The sequence below is a fragment of the Euleptes europaea genome, chromosome 20 (genome assembly GCF_029931775.1).
Source record: "Euleptes europaea isolate rEulEur1 chromosome 20, rEulEur1.hap1, whole genome shotgun sequence".
Taxonomy (NCBI): domain Eukaryota; kingdom Metazoa; phylum Chordata; class Lepidosauria; order Squamata; family Sphaerodactylidae; genus Euleptes; species Euleptes europaea.
This window is the reverse complement of record NC_079331.1, coordinates 9,086,626-9,096,220: the sequence shown is the minus strand read 5'-3', so window position 1 is coordinate 9,096,220 and position 9,595 is coordinate 9,086,626.

The window sequence follows — 9,595 nt, the reverse complement described above, 5'->3', positions numbered from 1 at the left end:
CTGAGCAAGGCTGTTAAGGATAGGACGTTTTGGAGGACATTGATTCTTAGGGTCGCCATGAGTCAGAAGCAACTTGACAGCACTTAACACACACACACACAATAGGGCTTTATTCTAACACAGCGGTTCTGAAAGAATGCTTTACTAAAGACATAGCATGGACAATAAACAGTAGTACAGTCCACAATCTGTTGTTGTATGTATGATGCTATTATGCAGTTTCTACATTGTTTCATAAACCATGTTGATACTTACGCTTTGTTCCATTCTGTTCCATATTTTTACTTGTTTTTAATTTCTGCAATCCTTTTGCCCTGATCTGGATAGCCCAGGTTAGCCCAATGTCGTCCGATCTCAGAAGCTAAGAGAGCCAGCGTGGTGTAGTGGTTAAGAGCGGTGAACTCTAATCTGGAGAATCGGGTTTGATTCCCCACTCCTCCAAATGAGCGGCGGACACTAATCTGGGGGACCGGGTTGGTTTCCCCACTCCTACACATAAAGCCTGCTGGGTGACCTTGGCCTAGTCACAGTTCTCTTTGAACTCTCTCAGCCACATCTACCTCACAAGGTGTCTGTTGTGGGGAGAGGAAGGGAAGGAGATTGTAAGCGGGTTTGATTCTCCTTAAAAGGTAGGGAAGGTTGGCATATAAAAGACTCTTCTTCTTCTCCTTCTCCTTCTCCTTCTCCTTCTCCTCCTCCTCCTCCTCCTCCTCCTCCCCCCCTCCTCCTCCTCCTCCTCCTCCACCACCACCACCATCACCACCACCACCACATCTGGAGTGCCAAACTGCACCTTCTATCGTTCAGAGTTAAAGACCACAGGAAGACTATGAAATGGGGAAAATACTATCTTGGCCATGACAGAAAGCCATTTGCATCTTTGCGCCACAAAGGTCCATTGTAAAGAGACCTAACTCATTTTTTGACGGCATAAGAAAGAACTTTGTGGATTCTCTTCGCAGCCTACACACACCGAGGAATTTTCTTGTATTGCGCCAGAGATCTTTTGTGGCGGACAAAACTCCAGTTATTCTGCTTTTATGGTACAAAGTTCCAGGAATTCTTCGGCATGAAAGCAGCCTTTGCTAAACTTGAGTTTTGTTAAAACAACAAAAGGTTTTCACATTATTTAACCTCTTTAATGCTGACCTTATGAGATGCATTCAAAGATTCTCCCCCTTCCCCCGTGTCCTCATGGTCCACATACGACATCTTTTCGCATTGATAAGTAAATGGAACACTCAGACAAAAGCAATGTAACACCCACAATTATTCTGTGCCACTAAACAATTTTTATACAGCTGCTGCATTGTCTATTTTTAGCCAAGTTGATCTGGGCAGTTATTGCTGTGTTGATCCAGGGAATAAGAAAGCCGTGAAATGGGTGGAGGGAAAAGGCGAGATTATCATATTCAGTAAGTGTTCTCAGAAAGTGGGAATGACATGTTCTTATGCATAGGCATCCTGGGTATGGCATCCTGCCCACCATGCCAGTGATGTGCAACAGCGTGTTTTCTTTTCATGTTTTCTCTTCTCTGAGGCACCCTGGACATTCACCAGTAGAACACACACACACCCCACTCCCAAAAGGTTTGCCGCTTGACCCGTTCAACTTCCGCCTTCTTTGTAACAAAAGAGAAGTCGCATTCTTCCGTGAGACAATTTAAAGTTTCCATCCATTTGACGCTATCCCTGCCCCAGGATGTGGTGATGGCTGTCAACTTGGAAGGCTTGAAGAGGGGAGTGGACACGTTCAGGGAGGAGAGGAGTATTTATCGCTACTTGTAAAAACTGATACTAGTCTTGATGCATCCCTATTCTCTCCAGGATCAGAGGAGCATGACGAATATATTAGGTGCTGTGGAACATAGGCAGGACAATGCTGCTGCAGTCATCTTGCTTGTGGGCTTCCTAGAGGCACCTGGTTGGCCGTTGTGTGAACGGACTGCTGGACTTGATGGGCCTGGGTCTGATCCAGCAGGGCTTTCCTTATGTTCTTATGGAGGATGGGGCTATCCATGGCTACTTGTAAAAATGGATACTAGTCTTGATGCATACCTATTCTCTCCAGGATCAGAGGAGCACGCCTATTTCATTAGGTGCTGTGGAACACAGGCAGGACAATGCTGCTGCAGTCGTCTTGCTTGTGGGCTTCCTAGAGGCACCTGGTTGGCCACTGTGTGAACAAACTGCTGGACTTGATGGGCCTTGGTCTGATCCAGCATGGCTCTTCTTATGTTCTTATGTTAGTCATTCCCTTTCTCAGAACAACCGCAGCCTTTTTACCAGCTTTCCTTGATACTTCTGAGTGTTCCAACAGGTTGATTCATTTCCAACTAGTTTCTCCCCCCTCCCCTTCTCACTGGATATTTTGGCTTAAGTACATTCTGCTATCGAGGTTAAATTACAAAAAGTCTCTTTTCAGTTACAAAGCCCCCTGCCCTAACACATACACCCAGACGTACACACACACACACACACACACACAAAATAATCTCATAGCAACCAATCTCTTAGCAACAAGAAGTACCTTCATAAAAAGATGCTTCACAAAGAGTGATCATCAGAAAGTCTTTTTTCTGATCTTTAACAGGACTGAATCATTAGCAAAGGTAGCCGACTTCCAGAATAGGACCTAGGAATACGGAAGTGAGAAAAGCAGAAGGTAACTTGATTTAAACTTTTCTATTTCTGATGAAAAGCCACAATGCAAAGCTATTGGAGTCTCCGTAGTTCTTTTTTAGTTGACTTGATCTGTCTAACTTTCTTTTGTGCAGTACTTGTGATTCAAAGAAGACCAAAAAATTGCTTCTAAGCTTCCTTTGGGTCTGGGGCAGAAATGATTTCTCCTGCTCGAGTCTTTTTGAGTTGAAATCAGAAGAGACTTAGGATGCAACCCTAAAGACACTTGCTAGGGAGAAAGTCCCATTGAACTGAATGGGTTTCACTTCTGAGTGTGTATTCTAAGGGTTGCACTGTAATTCTGTAACTTTTAGCTTAGGAGAATTGTGTGGTTATGAGATGCCAAAACTGCTTTGTTGTTTTGTTTTTCATTCCTCTGTTTATTTCCATTAGCCAAAAGAAATAAGATTTTGGGGGTTTATCCTACTGGAATTCCAATGTGTGTAGAGTTCTTCCAGAGTTGATTGCAATGGGGCGAAATTCAAGAAGGAACAATATGAAACAAACTCTGTTTCTGTAATTGACACCGTTCATTATGTTACAAGACTACCATGCAAAAGAGGACCCAGAGAGGTGTAAAGATCCGCTGACCCTTGAACGATGGTTTGGGAAGCTACCTGTAGACTTGTCTTTATGCGATGTTCTCTTCTTTTAGACAATGTCAGTTAGCCTACCCCATAGGACAAAGCACAAATTCCCGAATTAAATGTCCTCTTTTGATTCCAAGTAAAAGTTCACTTGGGAGTTCTGATATTTCTCTTCTTCCTTTTTGGGATAGATGCATTTGGTTACCAAAGCTAGGTATTGGCTTAAAGCCAACTTAGAAGGACCAGCGTCCATACCAGAAAGATGATCTTTGCAAGAAAGATCCACTTTGCAAGAAAGATCATCCACTGAATGCAAATCGTACTGCAGGTCCTTACAAACTGCTCCCGGTTACTCGGCTTGCATCTGCCGTCCTGTTGTGGGAAGTGAGAGGAGGTGTTAGTGATAAGGTGTTTCAAACAAAGCAAAAGACACTTGGATACAGGTTGGCAAAATCCAGATTTTGGGCGATGTCCAAAAGAGGGCAAGAAAGCAGAGATTTATGGAGTGATTGTCTTTTTCTTTTTTTTTAGTGTTGTTGCCTATTTTGAAAACCAACTTTGTATATACGATGCGCACCAGTGAGCTAATATGTTAGTAGGTTCCGACTATGCATTTGACCGAGTTCTCAGATTCTTTTATCTGTATATATTTTTAAACACAAAGCAGGCTGCTGTAGGATGCGCGAAGAAGGGTTAGAGGGGAAAGTGGTCTAACCCTTTCCCTCACCATTGCTCTTCAGCTCACGTCCCCCCCCCCAATTTGATTTTTCACCTATGGAAGAGGTTAAGGGGAACATTCATGGATCCCATCTCTCCCCCTCCCCATGAAAACCAAGCTGGGAAGGGGACTTTGAGCTAAGAAAACATCTGGAGGAGAAAGGTTAATGGTGCAGTGCTTTCATTTCAATGGGCTTAGACTGGTGTAATTCTGCATAGGAGTGCACTATCAATAGCCTCTCTGGGGACACCCTTCTTTAATTCCGGTAGGGCTTGCTCCAGGATTCGTTGGGCTTTTTATGTTTTTAATGCAGAGGGGGGGAATCATGACATTCCATGTCATTAGAGAAAATCTACAGTGTCAGCCTAAGCAGAGGGGCTGTGGCTCAGTGGTAGAGCATCTGCTTGACATGCAGAAGCCAGTAGAAGGGACTAGAAAAAGAAGAAGAGTTGGTTTTCATATGCCGACTTTCTCTACCACTTAAGGGAGACTCAAACAGGCTTACAATCACCTTCCCTTTCCCTACAACAGACACCCTGTGAGGTAGACGGGGCTGAGAGCGCTCTAACAGAGCTGTGACTTGCCCAAGGTCACCCAGCTGGCTTCGTGTGTAGGAGCGGGGAAACAAATCTAGTTCCCCAGATTAGCCTCCGCAGCTCATGTGGAGGAGTGGGGAATAGAACCCGGGTCTCCAGATCAGACTCCACCGCACCAAACCACTGCTCTTAACCACTACACCACACTGGCTCTAGGCAAGTAGGTGACTAGGCAAGTAGGTGATGGGAAAGACCCCTGCCTGGGACCCTGGAGAGCCCCTGCCGGCCTGAGCAGACAATACTGACTTTGATGGACCGAGGGCCTGATTCAGCATAAGGCAGCTTCATGTGTGATTGCGTGTTCGTGTGAGAGTCGTAGCCCTCTAAGTCCATTGACTTCAGTGAAGGTAGAAGAGGGGTAGCTCTGCTAAGGACCGATGCTCCGATAATGGAAAACAAAAGCCCAGAGGGCCCTTCTGAAAATGAACTTTTAAATTATTGTGACGGAAGAAACTGTTAGAACTGCAGGGGAAAGCAACAGTGACGGACGATGTTGCAGCACGTTCAATCATGAACAGAGGAAGGAGCTTGGAAAACAGAGGATGGCGTTTTTTTAATGGGGGAGAGGGCATGCAGCTGTGTGGATGTCCGTCGGTCCTTGTCTAGAAAATGTGCGTGCTTCTGATTCTCCTTTCAATGGCTATTATTATTGTTATTGAGAGCCAGCATGGTGTAGTGGTTAAGAGGGGTGGTTTGGAGCATTGGACTCTGATCTGGAGAACCGGGTTCGATTCCCCACTCCTCCACATGAGCGGCGGAGGCTGATCTGGTGAACTGGGTTGGTTTCCCCGCTCTGACCCACGAAGCCAGCTGGGTGACCTTGGGCAAGTCACAGCTCTCTTAGAGCTCTCTCAGCCCCACCTACCTCACAGGGTGTCTGTTGTGGGGAGGGGAAGGGAAGGTGATTGTAAGCCGGTTTGAGTCTCCCTTAAGTGGTAGAGAAAGTCGGCGTATAAAAACCAACTCTTCTTCTATTATGAGCTAATGGTCCTGCTGTTCTCCACTGGCGGGGGGGGGGAGGGAAATAGTTGGAACAAAAAAGGTACAACTTGAAATCACCATCCATTGGGGATGTTATTCTCCACAATTACTCAGAGGGTCCCTTTTTTCTGAAAAGGTAACCAAGTTGGCACTGGAGAGCATTAAAAAGCTATCGCTGAGGAATTAGCATCTCCGGACGGAACATCCTGCCAATCTTCATTTTGCCGTATTCTTCTTCTTTCAAAAGGGAAAGAGAGAGAGACGGCGTCACGCAGGCAATTAGTTATTTATCGTGCCCGGCTTCTGAACAGCATGTCTTGTTCCACACTTCACAGGTCCATGTTATGTAAATAATAGCTCCCAATGACCGGCATAGTAAAAAAAAAAAAATGGGTATTGGCTGCCAACAGGATGGGGGGGGAGGTAGAAAAGTTATACTTCCTGGACTTCTCTTAGGGTTGCCAGGTCCCTCTTCGCCACTGGCGGGAGGAGCAGAGCCTGAGGAGGGCAGGGTTTGGGGAAGGGAAGGACTTCAATGCCATAGAGGCCACTTGCCAAAGCAGCCATTTTCTCCAGGTGAACTGATCTATGTCGGCTGGAGATCAGTTGTAATAGCGGGAGATCTCCAGCTAGTACCTGGAGGTTGGCAACTAACCCCCAGGAAAGTCCATAGGACACCCCCCCAAAAAAGCAGGAAAAGTCTCAGAGAAATATGTGGATGGCTGGATGTATACCAATGTTGTTAAATGCTTTCCACTTCCCCAAAGGGGTAAGGCATTCCAGGGGCAGAACTTGCAGATTTCTGTTTCCTTTGGAGGAAGGGGTCTTTGGGTCTCTCTGAAAGATTGTAAGATCTGCTCAGTTGGCAAATGTACGAGCAGAGTTCAGAGGGATGCAAAGAGCCCCGCGTAGAGGGAAGAGATCTGCCACCTAACATCAGATCTCCAAAGAGAGGGACCCTTCAGGAATCACAAAATGTTTCAGATCCAGCCAACTCACAGCTGCCTCTGTCCGCTTCTCTCTTGGACTCTTCCAAACTTGTAATGTACTGTTTCCTCTCTCACACACACAGACACAGACACACAAGTCCATCTCCCCTCTGCTGGGAAAAGCCTCTTTCTTTAACTTCTGACCAAGCCAACCAGGGAACAATTGAACAACTGGAAACACCAATTCTAAATCTTTAGCATAAAAAAGGAGACAGGGAATCCTCCAGGTCCAAACAAAATCCAAAAACTGCCCAAGATACAGTGGGCTATATTGTGACGTTTGTCAGTGAACGTCCCAAAGGGCAATACAATCAAAGGCCGCACTCCTAAATGCAGGTATGAGTCATCCCGGTGTGCTCATGAGGACAATCCACTACACATGCGGGAATACAAGACCCGAGAGAGAGAGAGAGAGAGAGAGAGAGAGAGAGAGAGAGAGAGAGAGAGAGAGAAAGGGGTCACGGCCTTACAGTGCTTTTCATGTCAGACGAATCTCTCGAGTTGTGTCTGCACATTCTGTGCTCCATCAGGGCCAAACACAGATGTGATTGAAAAGGGAAAGAAAGAAAGAAAGAAAGAAAGAAAGAAAGAAAGAAAGAAAGAAAGAAAGAAAGAAAGAAAGAAAGAAAGAAAGAAAGAAAGAAAGAAAGAAAGAAAGAAAGAAAGAAAGAAAGAAAGAAGGGAGGGAGGGAGGGAGGAAGGGAAGGGAAGGGAAGGGAAGGGAAGGGAAGGGAGGAAGGGAGGGAGGGAGGGAGGGAGGGAGGAAGGGAGGAAGGAAGGAAGGAAGGAAGGAAGGAAGGAAGAAAGGAAGGAAGGAAGAAAGGAAGAAAGGAAGAAAGAAAGAAAGAAAGAAAGAAAGAAAGAAAGAAAGAAAGAAAGAAAGAAAGAAAGAAAGAAAGAAAGAAAGAAAGAAACTATCAATAGCCTCTCTGTGAACACTCTTCCAGTAGAGCTTGCTCCAGGGTTCTTTGGGCTTTTTATATTTTTCATCCAGAAAGGGGGGGGGGGAATCATGTCATTCCACATCATTAGAGAATATCTACAGTGCCATCGTAAGCAGAGTCGTAGCCCTCTAAGCCCATTGACTTCAGTGAAGGTAGAAGGGGGGTAACTCTGCTGAGGACCGTCACTCCATTAATGAAAAAGACGCAAGCCTGTTAATACGTCCCGTTGTATTAAGTGCAGGTGAAGCGTTTACCTTTCTGACATATTCACTGTCATATTTACTAGCTGCTTGGTTAATATTTATTCACTGCGTGCATATCGTCAGTGTTAAAAAGGCGATCAGCAAAACGGGGGCGCGCAACAATCGCACAGAAGTGAGCGTCCCAAAGTAACTTTAAACATTTTTAAAAGCAGTCAAAATATACATATTATTATGCACTGGATCTAGACTAAATTTTTCAATGCCAGAAGAGCACTTCCCTGCCTCCCGCCTCCAAAAGAAGCTGACTGACCTCCATGAAACTATATCGTGGGTGAATACAGGTCCCTGAAGAACGGCATGAGGAGTTCTGCAGGAAGCAGGAATCAAGGCCATTTGCCAATTTTGTCTGGATCCAACCCTATATGTATAATTATGCGCTATATCCTGTACATATAATGTGTGCGTGATCTACGTTTATATGTATGCATTACATCACTTAAAACGTATAATATGCTACACATTAGAGATTAAATCTACAAAACAGCGGGGAGAATAGAGACTGGAAACCGCTAGCAGCAATATAAATGGATGGAAAAAGCAATGAAATAGCAAACTTTGGCTCATTCCTACAGGATGATGAAGAAGAGTTAGTTTTTATATGCCGACTTTCTCTACCACTTAAGGAAGAATCAAACCGCCTTACAATCACCTTCCCTTCCCCTCCTCACAACAGACACCCTGTGAGGTAGGTGGGGCTGAGAGAGCTCTAAGAGAACTGTGGTTAGCCCAAGGCCACCCAGCTAGCTTTTATGTGTAGGCGTGGGGAAACCAACCCAATTCACCATTTAAACAGACATTAAAATATACATTTCCCTTTCCAGGAAGAAAGCTGACTCGTTTGCAATGGGGTGCTGGAGGAGAGTTTTGCAGATATCATGGACTGCCAAAAAGACAAATCAGTGGGTTCTAGATCAAATCGAGCCTGAACTCTTCCCTAGAAGCTAGACTGAGGCTATCATATCTTGGCCTAGCTTGGGCCATCCAGGTGATAGAGATGGGAGGAATTCCTAGTGCATCGTGGTGCGGAGGGGGCTGGAGATCAGTTGTAATAGCAGGGGATCTCCAGCTAGTACCTGGAAGTTGGCAACCCTAGATGTGCCTCTTTACTTCAAGCCACAGAGAGCTCCTTGTTACATGTTAAGGGGTGAAGCTAAAGTCCACAAACGATAAAAATCTGAACAAGCACATCGTTCAGGGTGGGGGGGTTCAGTGATCGCTGCTCCACAGATCTCCAATTTAACAGTGAGACGCGGGGCCCGATTCCTTCTTCTTTCTGAGGCCCATTTTTCAACATGCCCCACAGCAAACGTACGAGATCGCCCATTAAAGTAAAACCAGCAGCACTGATTTTCCCACATGGAAAATAAATTATGCCTTGGAGTGAAGCCTGGCCTAAGGTGTGCGGTGTGGTAATTGACGGGATTTCACGCTCAGGGAGAGAAGAGCCCCCACAACCAGAATAGCTTCCATTCATATTTTTGACGAGTAAATCAATATGGTTAAAAATAGAGGCGGTCGGAGATCAACGTCCCGCTTAAGACACAAGACTGCCCTCTGAATACATGCAAAATGTGTAAAATTAGCAAAACAAATATAATGTGGGTGAGAAACTGTCCACCTTCAGGGGCCCAGTGCACATGGGAAGGCCTCTGCCTGCTTGTATTTCTGTCTCCATCGCTTGGTGGTTTCTTCTGATAAATAAATCCATAATAGAAGGAGAAGGAGAAGGAGAAGGAGAAGGAGAAGGAGAAGGAGAAGAAGAAGAAGAAGAAGAAGAAGAAGAAGAAGAGGAGGAGGAGGAGGAGGAGGAGGAGGAGGAGGAGTTGGTTTTTATA